General features: G+C 48.1%; 1 pseudogene across 1 annotated transcript in view; it reads left to right on the top strand.

Annotated features, from left to right (window-relative positions):
- LOC146177826 (cytochrome P450 4c3-like) overlaps positions 1 to 19,108 on the top strand; it is a 111,504-nt pseudogene extending 92,396 nt beyond the window's left edge. Inside the window, exons 10-11 of the transcript XR_014701095.1 lie at positions 16,691 to 16,870; positions 18,883 to 19,108. The product of XR_014701095.1 is annotated as a cytochrome P450 4c3-like (transcript). The remainder of the gene's footprint in view (positions 1 to 16,690; positions 16,871 to 18,882) is intronic.
- Positions 19,109 to 19,808: the final 700 nt, after the last annotated feature.

Raw genomic sequence — 19,808 nt, 5'->3', positions numbered from 1 at the left:
TGCAGGAGAAAAATGTTTCTAGGAGATTGATTGTTAAAATTTTATTCTAATTGCCGGAAAATACAGGGTTCCTTTAATTGCACGCACGCACGCACGCACACACACACACACACACACACACACACACACACACACACACACACACACACACACACACACACACGCACGCACGCGCGCGCGCGCGAACGAATAAATAAAATGACTGTAGAGCATCCAACTGGGAGTGGGGAAGTGGCCGCCATAAGCGCCTACAAAACTGTCCCTCTTAGGGCCTTTCTTCTGGCAACCTTCCTTTACAACCCCTTCTCCCCTTCCCCCATTTCCCACATAGTTTAGTGTGAATGCGCCTCCTCAGTGCCCAAGAGAACATGAATACATGCCGGCCTCCTGCGCGATACATAGCCTCTTGGTGGATTTCACATCTATTTCGGAATATCGATTCATCTCAAAAGGAAAAAATTGGCAATCATTCACTTATTTGCACATTGTAACTTACCAGCAACTAGTTTCCAATATTGGACAAGCACGAACAAAAAATAAACAAGGGCGACTGTTGACTGAAGTTCAGCTAATTATAGCTACATTATCATATTTGTAATCACGTTTGACAAAGCAAATTTCTGGTGACCGCAAGAGCTGACAGCTTCCACTACAGTCAAGGAGTGTTCCGATCCCTACTATATCTATGGCATCAACAATAGGGAGGTTTAGAATATGGTACCCCTACCGCTTAGGGGAACAGGGTAATAGCGCGGGTGACAGTAGGAGCACAATTCTCTATTATAGTGCGCACGCTCCGCTATTACTCTATCCCACTTACGGATAGGGTCGCCGTATTCTAAAGCTCGCTAATGATCACTCGATTGCACAGCCCAAAAGACGAGGATCAAAAGAACACAGACAGGCGCCGACTTCAACTAAGGTTCATTGACGAAGTTTGCAGAAATAATGCCATTCGCTTTTCCTTTTCACTCGTACTAAGATTGCACTGTGCAATCATGTTGACACCCTGTTTTATTTGTGTTCAGTCAAGCTAGCCTACTGCAGTCCGTCCAACCCCCTCACGCTCGGCGGGTAGGAGCAATCGGGTTCGTGGCTCTACAGCGGAAACTATACTTCATCTCACAAGATACCTGCAGCACTGCGAAAGGCAGAGGAGCCCTTTCAATTGTGCTCCTAAGTGCCTCTCGCCTGTGCGCACTATAATAGAGAATTGTGCTCCTACTGTCACCCCCGCCAATTTGGGGGGGGGGGGGGGGGGAGAGGCGCTTAGAAGCACAATTGCCTATTGTACCCGTGATCCTGGTTGGACCGGCTGGGGTGCCTCTGCCTTTCGCTGTGCTGCACACATCTTGTGAGACAACGTATAGGCAAGAGAGGGAAGGCTCTTGTCCAATTGTCGGGGCGCGTATTATTCGAAGTAGTGGTGCGGTGGGGTGAAGAAGGAAGTTCAATGGGGCACCCCATGCTGTGCAGGACGGGGACAAAATCCCTCCCCCTCTCTGCCTGGACACTGCTGTGGAGCCGCAAAAACCTTTGAAAGTCCACGCAGCAACACAAGAAAAGCGTTCAGGCAGCTCAAGTCGAGAGGGCTGAGTGGCTGGGTACTCAATTCCTCAGTCATGGATTAGTGGCGTAGCCTGGTGGCAGAATCTGAACTACTTCCAAGATGGCGACCGTAGAACCGCCACCTTAACGGCAAAATGCTTGCCAGGGGGTAAGGGCGCCCTCGTGGTTTTCGAAACACGTACGCACAGACTCTTCTAGGGCGAAGTAAACATTATTGAGCTTTCGCTCGTCTCTCCAGCCGTTGTACCGAGTCACTCGCTCGAAGGTCGCCAGCCAATCCTCAGCGTCTTCGAAGACGTCGCCGTGAAAAGATGGTGGCGTTCGCGGCGGGTGGCAAAGGATCAGATCTGAGAGCCTAGGATCAGTGGCCATGTCGAGGTGGCCCGAGAGTTGCGGCTGCGTGATCCTCGTAGGGGTGGAATGGGGCCCAACCTCAGGCGACTGTCCGCGGAGGCGGCGACTGAGCCGCTGGTGGACCGGAGTCAGATCCGTCGTGAAGCGTGTAAACGTGGGAAAGCGTACCCAGCGCACTCCACCAGACTGTAACGGGTATTGCGCCAAACGTCCAGGCAACGCCCTGAGCCTAGAAGACGTTTAAGTCCGAGAGTGGTCCGAGCAACGGTCTGAGCGCGGTTCCAGGCAACCAACTTCGTCGTCTACGCCAACCAGCAACCACTTCATCGTCTACGCCAACTAGCCACTGATTGTCTCCGCTTCGTCGTCGACTATAGCTTGTATCACTTCATATGCACAGGGACGAACTCAGTCTAACTCACATAACTCAACGTACGCCCTATCTTTCGAACGGGATGCCTCTTCAAGGATGCCATCCTTGCTGAAGCTTCAATGGCCAAATTATTTGTCTCTTGTTTCACTTTTGAAAACGAATAGATGAATGCGCGACCAAGTACGTGTTTTTCAAGCAAGCAAGATGCAGCACCCTGAAAGATTTCATCAGGCAGGAGACAGCTATTCAGTTCCACAGTTCCCAACGAGGGCGTATTACCAACCTACCAATCTACCTGCCGACAAGGAGGGGGGCTTCGCTGTGCTGACGCACGGGTTTTTTAATGTCAAAGCCTTAGAGGCTGTTTCGAATTCTTTTACTCCTCGCAAGAACATGAGCATGTCAAGGGTAAAAACTCAAGCAAAGAAGCTCTGTACCAGGCTGAAGCTAGAAAACGTTGTTAAGAGCATAGAAGCTTGTCACCGAGACTATCTAGATGTCTTTTTTAGCGTCAAAACGCACAAGGTTGACACTCCCTTCAGGAAAATTGTCTCAGAAGACGGCACTTGGCAAAAATACATTGCCCTTTTTCTTCAGAAAAAGCTCAACCTTTTGCGCATTGACGACCCTTTCCTAGTTAAGAATTCTGACGCCGTTTTGAATTACCTAGAGTGTTTTCCGCATAAAAATTTCAGAGCGTTCTCAGTAGACATTAAGGATCTATCCTACTCGCCACCTCAGTCAAGTTTGCTCTCTTGTGTCCAGGACTGCATCGACACATTTGGAAATGTAGCTTTTATGAATGAGACCGGGATGCCCAGCAGTGGCTTCTTGGAACTCCTTAGTTTTCATCACCGGTCAACTTTTATCCAATGGGAGGGGCAACCATATCTGCAGAAGGAAGGAATTTGCATAGGTTCCTGTATAGCCCCAGTTCTTAGTGATTTATTTTTAGCTGATCTTGACAGAGCCCTTTGTAGCCGTCTACCAAATTTTAACATAACCAAGATTCTTAGGTATGTTGACGATTTCCTAATTTTCCTTGACTGCAGTTCGGACTCATTTGAAGCACTAGCTGCTAACACACTAACCTTTTTACGCGCAGGTTTTTCGCCTCTAGAATTAACACATGAGATGCCTTCTGACGACAGCATTAGATTTCTGGATATCAGGCTTTTATTTCGTAACGAACAGATTTACTGGAAGTATGAACCTCGCTCCAATAGGCCACTGCTCCCATTTGGGTCTGCACATTCCAAACTTGTAAAGAGGGGTATTGCGGGACTGTGCTTAAGAAATTCCCTGTGTAAGTCTTGTCCTGAGCTTATGGCTGCCAGCTTCAATGAACAGATCCTTCGTCTCCGAGCTGCGGGATATCCCACACATGTCATTATCAGTGTCGCCGAAACCCTACTTAAGCGCTTGTGCTCAAAAGAAACTAGTAAATCACTGCCGCCTACTAACAAGCGGATTGCTGTGATCCCGTACATTCATGGCCTGTCTCATCGCCTGAAAAAGATCGGTGAACGGGGGAATGTGAAAGTTGTCTTTCTTGCCCCCGATAAGCTGCAGAAGTTGTGCAGATTGACAAGGCCCGGTGGTTCAAGAAACCCTAATTGCAAGAAGAACCACCGTACAAAGTTTGTAGAATGTTCGTGTTCAGTGGTCTACAGCATCCCTTTGAAATGTGGGAAAAGCTATGTAGGGCAAAGCGGTAGGTGCTTGAACGACCGCCTCCGGGAACACTGTAACAATGTGTCTGAAAAGCGAGGAGGGTTTTTGGATGTACACTGCAGGAAATGTAAACTAAACTGTAATGACGAAAATGTAAACCAACACGATCCAGATGAAATGTCCGTGTGCCATCCTGACTACCAACAATGCCATGTTATCGCAAAAAACCGATGTCAACTGACTCGTGAGATTATAGAAGCTGAAATGATAGATCGGTTGGGTGGGTCTTGCGTAGCCAAGCCTTCTATCGCTCTTACTCGTAAGGAGTTGATATACTTAAGACAAGATATCAATGTATCGCCTACTGCGCATGTATGATGTTGGGGGTTTCATCTGTATAATAAGGCTCTGAGGCTCGAAATAAACTGTTGCAAGTCAGCGCTCGTGTGTCCTATGTGTCTTCATTTTGTCCTCGTCCTTCTCTGCGCTGTATTTTTCCATCACCAACCTACTGTACTTTCCAATCTGGACAGACACCATGTAGTGATCGGTGAAGAAAATGGGCCGCACTTGGTAACCAAACACAGTGCCTAACCCGTCTAGTAAAAAGTAAATCCTTTCAAGCCGAACCCCAAATGAACAATCAAACTGACTAAAATGAATACTCACCTTTATCGTGTCCAAAATCCACTGTGCTGCGTATATGAATACTTTTGCGTTTTATGTTGCCAGGGTAGTGTTACGTTTCGCCACCGACAAGTGTGACACCTGACGCGGCCACCACATAGCAACAGGCAGAACAGCAAGCGTTTCGGCCATTTCGGCGCCGTCCAGCTGGCCGCCCAACGCTTCCTCCAGCGGGCAAGTCTCGGCATGTTCGTGCCAAGCGCCAGATGTATGTGTGTGCAAACGCTGGCCAAGCCCGGCGCTCGAGGGAGAGTGCGTTGCCCTCGCCTGTTTGCAGGAGGTGGAGGAGATGCGGTCGCGTCACCTGCGACTGAGTCATCTCGTCTGGTCTGAACTTCAGGGCTCTCTCCCTTTCCCTCTGAAATGGCAAGCCTATAAAAAGCAGCGGCAGACTCCGCTGCGACAGAGACTACTTTGAAGGCGCTGTACAGACGACGCTAGATACCAGCTGTGTGAGAGTGTCTGTATTCTCTCCGGGTCAGCTTTTCTGCCCGTTCCTTCATAATGTTGTAGTAAAGGTTGTTTCGTTAGAAGACGCCTCGTCTTTGCTGGGACCGTTGATGTCATCCGCCGAGCCACGGAGCCGCCAGGCCAACACTACCGATGGGGCCGCGAGCCAAACGTAATAACTGATGGCAGCGGTGCGATACCCAGGCGAGACCCAAACTTAATAACTGGTGGCAGCGGCGGGATACCCAGGCGCGACCCAAACGTTATAACTGATAGGTAGCGGTGGGATGACCAAGCCGTAACCGTGGTCGGTGGGACGAGTCAGACGAGCCAAGCGTGACCGTCGTCCAACAACTGGTGAAGAGCGGTGGGACGACGACGACCAAGCCGTGACCGTGGTCCATGAAATGAGCCAGGTGCAACATCTGGTGGGAATAGCGGAGATGTCCCAGGCGTGACCCTTGCTCAACAAGCAGCTCAGCGGAAAGCCGGGAGCAGTGCAATAAGCCCTATGTGATGACTTGTAGCCTGCAGCGGAACGACTGCGTTGGATTCTTGGCTGCGAGGTTTGGTGAGTGCGGGACTTTCTTCTACTGAGTTTTGCCAGGCTTTAGTTAAGTTGAACAAAGAGCTGGTAATTGTGTTGTCGTTGTTGCTGGGTTAATTACAGCAAGGCAATAGTGGGCAGTAGGGAAGACAGCACTCGGAACAGCCATGGATTTAGATTTGAAGTCGTTGCGCAAACCGAAATTGCTGGAGCTTGCGAAGGAGTTGGGTCTGAACTTGTCAAACTCAGAAAACCAGAAGTGTTAAAGGCTATTCTTGCGTTGAAAGCTGAAGATGACGAGCTTTCGGAATGCTTTAAGATCATTGACGAACGTCACGAGAAAGAGGAACGTGAACGTAAGGAAACGCTAGAGAAAGAGGAACGTGGCCGTAAGGAACGGCAAGATAAAGACGAGCGAGACCGTCAACTCGCTGTGGCAATGAAACGTCTCGAAGTAGGCGCGGGACGCGCTGGTAGTGCAAGTCGGGCTCACGGTGCAGGAGAACGGGATCGTTCAACATGAGTGACCCGATGCGGCAGTTTAAGCTTGGAGGGGACATTGGTTTGTTCCTTGTTAACTTCGAGCGAACGTGCGAGAAGCAAGGGTTTTCTCGGGAAACATGACCACAGCGCTTGCTCACTTTGTTACACGGTGAAGCGGCACACGTAATCGCTCGCTTGACAAAAGAGGAAGCAGAGAAATTACGACAAAGTGAAATCGAGTCTGCTAAAAAAGTACAGGCTGTCAGCAGAAGCATTCCGCCGGAAGTTTCGGGAGTATAAGAAAAGCAAAAGTGAGTCGTATACAGAGTTTTCCTACAAGCTTATGTCAAACATGTATGAGTGGCTCAAAGAAGAAAAAGCGTATGGTGACCACGATAAGGTTCTGCAGTGTTTCGGGCTGGAACGGTTTACAGTCGGTTACCCGAGAACGGGCGGTACTGGGTCATGGATAGGCCAGATGATAGTACGGTAGATAGAGCCGCCGAGCTAGCTGAAGAGTTTGTGACGCGTCAGGCTCGTGGAGCTAAGGACGGTCAACAGGGGGAATTCGGCTCTAAGTTTGAGAGGCCGAAGTTCACGCCTTTTAAAGCCAAGGAGAATAAACGCGGTGCGGATGCGAGTGAAAGCAGTCCGTCCGACGATAAAGCGACGGTGGTAGCCGAACGGAAAAAGAGGTTCGAGGCAAGACAATCGCGCGTCTATTATATGTGCCAGAAGCCTGGTCATTTCTCGGCGCAGTGTCTGGAGACAAAACTAAAGATCGTGTTTTTGTCATTAGGCGGAAGTGACGAAAACATTAAGCTTCTCGAACCGTACACTCGAGACCTCCTCGTGAACGGAAAAGTGCCGAGTGCTTCGCGATTCTGCGGCTACCATGGATGTGGTTCACCCCTCTTACGTAGAACCAGAGATGTTTACGGGTGAGTGCGCGTGGATCAAACAGGCAGTGGAAGCTCGCAGTGTGCGTTTGCCAATAGCCAAAGTGCTTATTGAGGGACCTTTCAGGGCACTTGAGACAGAAGCGGCGGTGTCATCTAGGCTTCCTCCTAAGTACCCGTACCTATTTTCAAACAAGTCCGATCACCTCTTGCGCGAAAAAGGCTTGTGTTTGGAGAGTTTAGCTTATTAACCTTAACAAGATCTAGAGCTCGGGAGATTCCTGCAAAGGCGGTAGTTCCGGAGAGGTTGTCAAGCAATGAGAAAGGGTCGGAGGCACAACACGCAGAGATTAAGACCACGTACTACGATGTAGACACAAGTGAGCCTGAAAAGTCAAAGTACCAGAGAGTGAACTACAGCTTGGGAAAACTGCCGAGCAACGCGACCGCAGTAGCGAGCCGACCGAGCCTCGAACAGAAGAGTATCGTGTTACCTTAGTCGAGCCACTAGCTGAGAAGGTTGACGTCGGCTCCAATGGCGAGAAGTCCGAAGTGACGCCGTTAAGCGAGGTGAACTGCACGCCGACCCAAGTAGCTGTAGGAGATACAGTCCCATCAAATCAGAGTGAGGAACTGGCAATAACTGAACCGCTCTCGAGTCAGAAGCAGAAGCTTGTGTAGAGTGTGGCGGAGATGGCAATGAGCTAGAAAATGAGAAAATTCCGTTTTCCGAAATCAGCTGTTTGGTGGAGCAGGGCACGCAGAAAAACAAAGTGCCGATCAGGGAAACTTCGCAGCCTGCGAGTTGTGATCAGCCAGGGCAGACCGACGAGGAGTGCGCGTCCGCTGTAGAGAGCGAGACTTGCGAAGGCGACAGCGAACGACCAGAGCAGAGTCAGAACCGTTCATGTCTCAATACCACGCTAGGTTGTATTCACGAGAGCAGCAACCTCAGCGCGAACGCGAATGCGGTACACATGACCCTCACACACTCCGAAGCGCCTCAGCTGTCGAAGGAGCCTGATCGTGCGCCGGTTTGCGCTGAGCGAGACGACACACTGAGTGGCGAGCCGCCAGAGAAAAGGCCTAGAAGGGCGCCTGACGCGACTGACGTCAGCCGTTGCTGTTGTTTGGAATTGACTGAAAGTCAATTACTAGCTCCGGTTACCGCTAGCTTATCAGAGATGCCGTCAAAAGAAAGTAGAAAAGTAGAAACGCAAGTGCTACCACCGGAAAAAGCGGAAAGGCAAGCGCGAGAAAGATTGCTGCCATCGTAAGGAGAGCAAACTGAAACGATTGCGAAAAGGAAGCAGAAAGCCTGTGTTCCAGTGCTACCGTAGAAAAAAAAAACGGAAAGGTAGGCGCGAGAAAGAATGGAGCAAGTTGAAGCTACCGCGAAAAAGAAAGCGACTATCCCAAAGGCACAAATGCGCCCGTGCCGAGAAAATGCGTTACTGGTGCGCAAAGCGTAAGGAGAAGGATAGGTTGTTCAGGAAAATGAGTGACTTATGCACATGTGTTTCTTTGCACAGAAACAGGAAGGTAAGGTCGTTCCGTGAAACGAACAGCCGAAGCTTTAGTGAAAAGGGTGATCTCAACGGTAACGCCGATGGCTTAAGTCGGAGCCCCTAACAGGAGAAGAAATTTTCACTTGTTGGTGTTTTTCTTCCTGACATAGGATTTTGAACATTTATATTCATTATCTCTGTTTGAAAGTGATGTTATTTTTGAAAATGTGATTTTCAAATTTGTGAACGCGTTCCTAGTGCTCCTGAGCTGCCCTTTAATATAGATGGGGCATAAGAGGGAAATAGTCTGACATGACTTAGTGAAGTTTGTGCCGTGCTTGCTGGCTGACCAGTTGAATATTTAGCGGGGTTGTGACGTTGTGGGTTGTAAGAAAACTCTCCCGACGACATGTTGCAGAGTGCCTTGGATACCAGGACTTGCCAAGGACGTCTTCAGGCTGACTGGCTCAAGAGAAGCAGAGTCGGACGACCCCGGCTAGCAGCAAAATCTCCATCCCTCCGGACAGCGGATGCAGTCCCCTGCCCTTCGGGATCTCCCTTCCTCGGCGGGGCAGTCTGTTACGTTTCGCCACCGACAAGTATGACAGCTAACGTGGCCACCGCATAGCAACAGGCAGAACAGCGAGCTTTTCGGCCATTTCGGCGCCGTCCAGTCGGCCGCCCAATGCTTCCTCCCGCGGGCAAGTCTTGGCATGTTCGTGCCACACGCCAAATGTGTGTGCGTGCGTGTGTGCAAACGCTGGCCAAGCCCGGCGCTCGAGGGAGATTGCGTCGCCCTCGCCTGTCTGCAGGAGGTGGAGGAGATGCGGTCGCGCCACCTGCGATTGAGTCATCTCGTCTTGTCTGAGCTTGCAGGGCTCTCTCTTTCTCTCTGAACTAGCAAGCCTTTAAAAAGCAGCGGCAGATTCCGCTGCGACAGACTACTTTGGAAGCGCCGTCAGACGACGCTAGACACCAGCTGTGTGAGAGTGTATTCTCTCCGGGTCAGCTTCTCCGCCCGTTCCTTCATGATGTTGTAGTAAAGGCAATTGTTTCGTTAGAAGACGCCTCGACTTTGCTGGGACCGTTGATGCCGTCCGCCGAGCCACGAAGCCGCCAAGCCAGCCCTACCGATGGGGCCGCGAGCCAAACGTAATAACTCGTGGCAGCGGTGCGATACCCAGGCGCAACCCAAACGTAATAACTGGTGCCAGCGGTGGGATACCCAGGCGCGACCCGAACGTAATAGTAGTTTTGGTGTTGATACTACAGACTGAGGCTAACGCTCTAACGATTACAACTTCTTAAGCACTCTAGCTTGCTGCCAGCTCTCAAGACTTGCTGCTAATCTTCTGGAGGCCTATGCTTATTATATTGGCACGTGCATTAGGGGTAGAAGAAGAAGGAGCGCATTCGGACGGTGTAGACGACGAATTCACCTACGTGGACGAAATCTTCCGGCCGGGCTAATGAGGTGACCTTCAGCCGTGCGAATGCGTCAAAACTTTGCTCAAGCCCTGGAGGTCGTGGATCATCACTGAATAATCTGCACCAGTATCATGTAATCAATAGCGTCAGTACCATCAATTTCCCACACAAATCAGAGGTAGCCCTTCGGATGCTGCCTCAATCCTGCCCCTGTGAGAAATCAGCGTTTCGGTGTATCGGCGGAGGAGGATCTTCAGTTTTCCCGACAGCAGCGGCTTTGCCTCCGGAGACCGATGGAATTAGTTTTCCCAATGTGGACTGGGACAACACCGCTCAGGGTAGCCGGCGTCTTGGTGAGGGCTAAGGGAGCGGTAACGCCGAGGATACGACGATCTAGATAGAGGCATAGCGGCCGTGTCTCGGGCCTCTGACGGGCCGACAGGTGAGCTTCGATTTCGAATGGTCATTCGCCGCTCAGTGGGCAAAGATCATCGGGTGCGAAACCACGCAGGCCCACTCGGCGATATGGGCAGGCCCTGTAAAGATTACCCGCCTCACCACAGTGATAGCAGAGGGGCTGCCGGTCTAGTGCACGCCACTCTTCACATTTCAGTGGCCGCTGATAGGCTGGTCGAGCAGGCACACGGGCGAAACCAGATTTCTGCACTACTTGAGTCGTAGTATTGACGTCGTAGCCAGGTTCTGGCGCCCGGCAGAGACAGATGCATAGGTAGGTCTGCCCTCAGTCTGGCTAGGACCCTCAGGGAGTTGTTGCTGCGCTGTTAGGTGCACCTCGTCCTGGACGACTTCTGACAGCGATGTAATAGAAGGCACGCTGGAAGGCAACTGGCAGGCTTGGAGTTCTTCCTTGACGATCGACCTGAATAGGTCACGTAAAACGGCCATATCGCTCCCTAGCGGCATCGAAGAAACAGCGGGCCCAAGCATGCTTACATCCCCATTATATTGCCGGGCTTGTTGAACGAGCGTTGTCTCCATGGTGATCGCCTAATGAGGAATTCGGTAACAGTACGCGGTGGACTGCGCATAATAACCGCAAAAAGCTCCCGCTTGACCCCGCGCATGACATGGCGAAGCTTTGTCTCCTCGGCCATGGAGGAGTCAGCACACTTGAAGAGGCGCGTCATGTCCTCCACATACATGCGGACGCTTTCGTTAGTCCGCTGGTTGAGGGAGGGAAGCGCCGCTTCCGCTTTCTACCGGTGGTCGACGTTGGGGAACGTAGATAGGAGATTTCGGCAAAATGTCTCCCAGGTGGACAGGAAATGTTCTCGTGGTTCTCGAACCATGTGCTAGCAGAGTCTTCAAGTGTAAAAAACACGTTATGGAGCTCACGGTCGTCACCCCAGCCGTTTTAGCGGGCGACCCGCTCAAAGGTGTCCAGCCAGTCCTCCGCATCTACGTATACGTCGCCGTGAAAAGATGCCGGTGTTCGCGGAGTGTGGTAGAGGATAGGCGCCGGGGACCTACTATCTGTGGCTATTTCCACTAGGACCATCGGTCGAGGCTGCGTCGTTCTCGTCGGGGTGGCAAGAGGTCTGCATTCAGGTGACTGACCGCGGAAGCGGCGGCTTGGGTCCTGATGGGCCGGTGTGAGCTCCGTGTTTTCATCTCGTAGGCGTACGCAGGTCAAGCAGCGTACACCCAGCACGCCTCCACTGAAGATCCTCCATGGCCGATACGCCGAAACGCTGATTTCTCAAAGGGGCAGGGTAGAGACAGCATCCGACGTGCTACCTCTGATTTGTGTGTGACAATTGACGGTACTGACGCTGTCGCTTTACTTGAAACTGGTGCAGATTATTCGGTGAAGAGCCATGCCCTCGCCCAGGACTTGAGCAAAGATTTGATGCCATGGTTCGGCCCTAGCATTCGCACGGCGGAGGTAACCTCATTAGCCCGACCGGAAGGTGCACAGCTCGAATCGGCACCTGCGGTTGGTGATGATGATGATGACCTCAGACAAAATGGCACATACCCACGGCGGCGGATTGACCAGGACTGGAGTATTCAGATAAAAACGGATGTTCGTCTACGTCGGTGAATCCGTCGTCTACTTCGTCCAATTGCGCTCCTTCTTCTTCTACCTCTAATGCATGTGTCAATATTAGCCCTGGAGTCTTTAACATGTGAAGTTTCGCAGCGCTGGCAATTATGACAGCGTCGGCTGTTTGGTCATGCTTTACTACCACGGACGGAATTTTTGCTGAACACGGAAGAAATAGAGGGTGACGAAGCTTCAAAACTAACAAAAACAGAGCAGCGAGGACACTATTTTACTCGTAAATAAATCTTAGTTGTAAACACTTCAGAAAGCGTTGCTTTGATCGAGGGCTCAGCTGCTTTACACGTAAAGCACAAAAGAGCGAGAAAGCGAAGCAGCGCGTAATGTATATATTACAAGCGCCGTATGTTCCTTTTTTTCTTTTTTAATTCGGTCGGCTGTTTACACTTGGCTACTGTTCGGGCTACACTCGCTAATGTTCAGGCCTTATTTTAGGCCTGCATTTGAGCCAGAAGTGAACATTTCGGTAGTAATCGTCATGGTAGAGTGTCGTCGAGGACAATTGTTAAGTTTGTTGTGCATGTTGGATAACAATTTTCAGCTGATGTTTGTGTACGTTGATCGTAAGTGGGTGATGCGAGGATCAGAACTGCGCCGATCGTGGTCACTTAAGAAACATAGACTTGCATCCGAAACTCGAAAAAGAAACCTCCGTCTTTTTCTATTCAGGGGCGCAACGAGTTCCAAGCTCAATGGGCTTCCTGGCACCATATTTTTCATCAGCTCCGTTTCGTTTGGCTCCCTGTTTCTGCACTTCGGATTTTTTCGAAAGCGATACTGGGCCAAGGGCGGTTCAGCGCGCACATAGCATTTCTCCAAGTGCCGTGTTGGATACCAGCATCAACAATCTAATCTCAGCGCTTTCCCCAAGCGTACCAATTCTACCAGCCTGTTGCAGTCACAACTTCAGTAAAGCTCGCAAACCGCCAGCATCCCCAGCAAACACTAATGGAAAAATATCAGTTCTGATTTAGCTCTAGTTAAACCGAGGGCTAGCGAAAGCTAGGGACATATGGTTACACTTGGAAATTGGCAGTGGCTTAGCCCAGCTAGGCCAGGATATACGTAGCGGAAGAATGTGTTCCTGGCGCTGGGCTGCCTACTCCTCTCCAATACAATCTAAGCAAGACTTGTTGTCGAGCTAGTTGGCTAGGATCATGTAAAGCCACCAAGGCTAAAACAAAAGCCATCAAGCATGTGCGCACGTTAGGGGATAAGGAATGTAGTACAAATTTGACCGAGCATTGCTGAGATTGCTAATTCCGGCCGCGACTGAATGAGATTAAGATTCTTGGCCGGGGCAGCAACACAGTGGCGCGCGAAATATTTGAGTCTTTTTTGATAAACAAAGCGCACAATTGTGCCACCGATACGTCTATCGCCTTATACAGAAGCGAGTTCCTTGTTGAATTCTGTTTTCTAAGGTATGACGATGGTTTGCATTTTGCGCATAGCCTTTTTTTGCGCATAGCCTTGATGGCTTTACGTAATACAATCTAACCCCATCCAAACCGATGTAATCCATTCCGTCTAATATAATGCAATCCAAACCAATCCAGTATAATTCTATTCAGTCCAATCAAGTACAGTTCATTCCAGTCAAATACAGTCAAATCCTGTCCAATTCAATCCATGCCTATCCAATCCAATCCAGTCGTGTCCAACTTAATCCAACCCAAATAAATCCAAACCACTCTCCAAGCCAATTTAATGTAATCTAATGTTGTTCAATTCAATCTTGTTCAATACACGCTCGCCCGAAATGCGCCGATGACTAGGCTATCATAAACACTACCATCATCCTCACGCCAGAGGAGAAATAAGATGCGCTAGTCACGATCCCGGGCGTGTGTGTGAGGTGTGTGGTTTCCCTAGTACTCATTTAAGCCAGATGGTGCACCAGCTGAGTGACACTTATGACGATAGTGACCATCAACCAGACTGGCTCCCATTATTGGGTTGTTTTTCTTTGCCGCCGTTTTAGTGCGGTTGTGCTAAAATTTGTTGTAATTTGTTGTAACATCTCCTGTTGTGAAGACGTGTTGTATTAACGCTGACGTTTTCTCTTGATCTGTTTTCTCAGCGACTGTTTAGTGTTGTGTTAAGACGCATTTTAGTTGTGTGGTGTCGTATATTTCAATTTAATTTATTCGGCTCCATGCCGATTACTTTGTAAATAATGTATACAGCTCTCTTCTCTATGCAAACGCGTGTAATAAATACCATGCTGAAAAAAAAAATCCCGGGCGTGGCTCAGTTGGTTAAAACGCTCGGACGAGGATCCGAGGAATGGACGTTCGATTACCGGTGTGGACAAATGTTTTTTTTTTTTTTTTTATGACGAGACCGTAGCTCCTCTTCACGGCGTAGCTGCGGACACCCTAGGTCTCGCTTTGGTTCTCGCAGTGTTGAACAAAAAATATAGTGGTTCCGCACTGAACTACGCTGGAGGACACTGGGTTTTGCAGTCGGGATGAGTTCGAGAAACTGTGCCACGTACGCTTGCGCCGCATGTTGTTTCATCTCGCGCTTTGCATCAAACATCTTCGTCTTCATCGCCGTGCCAAAGAACGAGAGCACAATGTTATCGCCAAAGCCGATCTCGTCTAGTATAAAATAAACTCCACTTCAGTATATGCAAATCTCCAACACCCTCACGCTGTGCAGTAAATATCGTCGTCTTCATCAGGTTGCAACTGCAAAACACCCACGCTATTGATTAAACATCGTTGTCTTCATCAAGTTCCATGTGCGTCGCTCTTTCGTACAACCTAGCTAAATACGGCATACACATATACGCTATCTCACTACTGACAGAGAAAGCGGCCGTGCCAGACAAGTTTTCGAGATCATCGAACAACGAGAAGCCAGACTAGCCCGCAGCAGAGAAGCTAACAAGCGAAGAAACGAGCAAAGATCGACGGCTAACGCTCGTGGAATTTCGTTTGAGGGTAGTTAAACACCTACTACTTTTCTTAACAAAGACAATATAATTGTTTTTCTCCAGTTGAATTAACTGCTCCGTGAGAGCGCAAACTTTGAAAGCAAGATTTTCCTACGCATGAGAGGATTAGAGTGCTACCATCAACGTGACATAACAATCACTTACATTGTTCCCCATTTCTCTCTAGAGCTCCAGAATTACTATATATCATGTTACTATATCATTACTATATTACTATATCACTCACCTATGGGGCTGAAACGTGGAGGCTAACCAAGAGAGTTCTACATAAGTTGAGGACAACCCAGAGGGCTATGGAACGAAAAATGGTAGGGGTAACATTAAGAGATAGAAAGCGTGCAGAGTGGGTCAGAGAAATAACTCAAGTTACCGACATTCTAGTGGAAATTAAGAAGAAGAAATGGACATGGGCAGGACATGTAGTGCGAAGAGAGGATAACCGATGGTCGCTGAGGGTAACAAACTGGATTCCAAGGGAAGGAAAGCGTAGCAGGGGGCGACAGAAAGTTAGGTGGGCGGATGAGATTAAGAAGTTCGCAGGGGTCAAGTGGATGCAGCTAGCACAGAACCGGGTTAAGTGGAGAAATATGGGAGAGGCCTTCGCCCTGCAGTGGGTATAATCAGGCTGATGATGATGATGATGATGATGATGATGATGATGATGATGATGTTGCCGATTGCAGCGTCACAGGTTCAGGCAACTGTAGGAAGGCCAGACTTCTAAATCAAAAGCATCAATTTATACATTATACTCTCATGTTTCTAACTAGCACAGCCGGGTATTCATTTGTTTGTGCTTGAAGATTCTGAGTGGCGAAAATTCTGGTCGTCCAAACTGAGTACGTCGCTCTTTTAGCGAGCTTCTTTTAAGTGATGGCGTCTACATACGGAGCCTCCACACAAGCGCTGTTCGGAGTTTCTACAGTGCCTACTTACGTATACAGCTCATGACGTCGAAGAGACGTCGCTGTACCTGAATCGAACTCGGCAACATTGAAACATGGCGGAAATGATGCGTGCGTGAATTAGTATCAAACTTGTGACACAACAGGTCGTTGTGCAGCCTTCAGGCTAGCGTCCTAGCATTCGTTTGCAATTAGTAGACATGTGCTAGACAAGTCGCAGTTGTGACCAAGATACGAACTGAACACTTATGTGTCCCCGATTGTGTGCCATTAATTGTGATCATGGGGAATGAGAAAGATAGTACGGCGTCTTTTGTTGCCCCAAAACCAAATGAGTTATACACGTTTAAAACTTTTGAAAACTAAAGTGTCAGACTGGTAAAGCCAAACCGCCAAGGGAAGTTGTGCCAAACCATGTAAAACACTGTTTTCGTACATGTTGGTTGGTTTAAGGGATAAACTTGTGGTTAATTTTACAGAATAGCTGTCCTGCCCAATCTGCCGATAGGGCGTCATAGCCATGACCTAGCATCGAGCCCACAGTCGCTAAACCTATTGGAAAAGCAGACACTTGTCGCGTCAATCTTTGGCGGCGATTGAGCACCTCCAAGAAGTTTTGACGTGCAAATATAATTAACAGCCGCTTGAAATGTGGGCATTCTTTGGCGCAAAAGGCATCGTAACTGATTTTGCATTATCTTCCCCATGCCTTCTTTCTGCCCATGTATATATCTTCTAAACTTAGTGCTGCTTTCATTGCAGGTGGAACGACTCTTCCGAAGGGCTCCATCATCCAGATAGCCACGTACTTCCTGCACCGGGACCCTACGGTATTCCCGAAGCCAGAGGAGTTCCACCCGGAGCGATTTTTGCCGGAGAATGCGAAGGGACGCCACCCTTACGCTTACGTCCCTTTCTCCGCAGGACCAAGAAACTGCATCGGTAGGTGGCACGCTCTAGCCGAATAAAACCCATGCCACGTACAATATATCAATATGGCAGTTTTTCTTGCAGATGCAAGCTCAGTCCCGTTGCTGTAGGATGGCAAGTTGGGCTACTTGGGTTATGTTCATCTTGAGGAAATATACAGCGCGAACAGAGATGACAGACGAGGAAGTACACAGCATTCCCTAAGGTTATAGGGTATAGAGATAATAATGGCAATCTGCATGAACCTGCTATAGAGGACAGGAAAATTGGCTGGAAGATTGGTGGTTTTCATGTAGGGCAGTAGCGCATGCATGCAAGTTCAGGATTGAGAATTCGTCAAACGTAAAAGCGTTTAGCATTTACCATAAATAAAATGGTGAAGTAACAGGCAACAATGGCAATTTCGATACTGCTGTTTTGATATGAGGAAAAAAGTACAGAGCATGACAGCACCTTCCGCCACTTAGCTAAAAAAGAGATACTCCTTACATACATACATACATACATACATACATACATACATACATACATACATACATACATACATACATACATACATACATACATACATACATACATACATACATACATACATACATACATACATACATACATACATATACATACATACATACATACATACATACATACATACATACATACATACATACATACATACATACATACATACATACATACATACATACATACATACATACATACATACATACATACATACATACATACATACATACATACATACATACTTGCACATATACATACATACATACATACATACATACATACATACATACTTGCACATATACATACATACATACATACACACATGCACACATACATACATACATACATACATACATACACACATGCACACATGAACACATACATACATGCACACATACATACATACATACATGCATACATACATACATACATACATACATACATACATACATACATACATACATACATACATACATACATACATACATACATACATACATACATACATACATACATACATACATACATACATACATACATACATACATACATACATACATACATACATACATACATGCATGCATGCATGCATGCATGCATACATGCATACATACATACGCAAATTAATTGCATGAGTACCACTGACTGCTTGCATGTTGCTGGTAGTGTCCGGAACTAAAGCCATTATATTATTGCTTCCGTGAGTCTCAGTATTTCGCGCACCTCGCTAACAACATGCACCTCAGTGTGACGATTTTCGACTGTTTCCACTTATCAGTGCAATAATAGGTTTTCGAACCCACAAGCAAGTAATTATTGCCTCGCACAGATACTAGTCCGCCCGTGCGTAAAACGTGTCCAATACGACTCATTAAGCAAAACACATTTAAAAGAGCCAGTCACGAGACAGAAACGGCTAACAGATTCACTTAGCCGCAAAACCTCTTTGATCGAAGTCAATAGCGCGAAGGGCATAATGGCGCTGCAAAAGATTTCCCATAAGAATATTCAAAATATAACTTTAGCAGCATGTTGCACTGCTTTTTGTACAGACCGGCTGCATAAAACAGGTGAAAGCGGATCCTGTACCAATAAGGTGCAGAAAAAAAAGGCTAGCAGCAGTCGCAATAACGCTGCTATTTGCAAATAATATCTATTTTAAACCTGTTCAGGGTAGCGCGACCTCAGAATGTCATTGTATTCAGAATTTACGGCACGTTTTGGTGTATATTAAGTAACAAAGGGAACAGGAGCACAAGAGGCACTGTTGTCTGCGTTCATGCGCTCTTGTTGGCTATGTATTCCTACCCACTTGCCCACATATCTCTATTTTTGTAGAGTTATCGACTATAATCGTTTGGAAATGCAGAATAATCCGACTACAGTGTTCTAAATGCGCAAAGTGTTCAAGTGCGTCTTCACATCAGATGAAAAATTCCGCATAGGTTCAAGGACGGCATCAATTCAAAGTTGTACCTTCTCTCTATCCCCGCTTTCAGGCCAAAGGTTCGCGCTGGCCGAGGAGAAGATCGTGGTGGCCAACATTCTCCGTAGATTCCGTGTCGAGTCGCTCGACCAGCGTGACCAGGTGGCGCTGGTATCCGAAATGGTGCTGCGGCCCCGCTCGGGGCTAAGGATCAAGTTCACGCCTCGATGAAAGGCACAAGCTGGACTTGGAAAAGTCTCCAGACTTCTCTACAGTTTCGTTCACGCATTTAATAAAACTCTAGCATCAACAAGCGAGCATAATTGCAAGCGACAAGGAGAACGTTCTCTGTTCCTTGCGCTTCCACAACATCAGCAAGCTTCAGGCAACTTCCATGCAACCACTCCGTTAGAGGGAGTTCAACTTGTTTACTCACTGCCCAGCTCCGGAAATCTAACTCATGGTTTAGGTACAGAAAGAATCCCTTAATAAACTTGTTCCTCACATATTATGCATCTGTTAGGAAAACGTATGGTTGAGGAGAAAAAATATTATGACCTATACTGAGCGCATACCAGAAACGTAGCAAAGTGTAATGGTGTCGCTTAATATCTCAAACCAACGTGTGGGTGCCATTTAATGAACGAAGGACGGACTCATGTAAGAAGATTCGACAGTTCATTATATCGCCTCGGATCCTTTCTTTTTTTTTTTTTTGAACTGGTGAACAAATTGCGCCGAACCATGCACATGCATGGGTCGGCGCAATTATTCAAATATGCACCAACTAGCCCAAGAAGCGGTGTTAATGCGGATCCTTTTGCATGAAGGAATGGCTCAGAGGTGTGCTTTACTTAACTAACCACTAGATCCACATAAGAAGTGCCCTCGCAACAGATTCCGACGACTGTCCAAGTGGGAATTTCAGTGGCTATATATGAACGTAGGACAGCCTGCTCAAACTGCAAACGAAGCATGTGTCACTGGTATTTTGCCCGC

This window comes from Amblyomma maculatum, chromosome 10, assembly GCF_055883805.1.
Source record: "Amblyomma maculatum isolate TAMU_Amacu chromosome 10, ASM5588380v1, whole genome shotgun sequence".
In the NCBI taxonomy this organism is placed as follows: Eukaryota; Metazoa; Arthropoda; class Arachnida; order Ixodida; family Ixodidae; genus Amblyomma; species Amblyomma maculatum.
The sequence above is the reverse complement of the archived record's forward strand: the minus strand, read 5'-3'. Positions and strand labels throughout refer to the sequence as shown.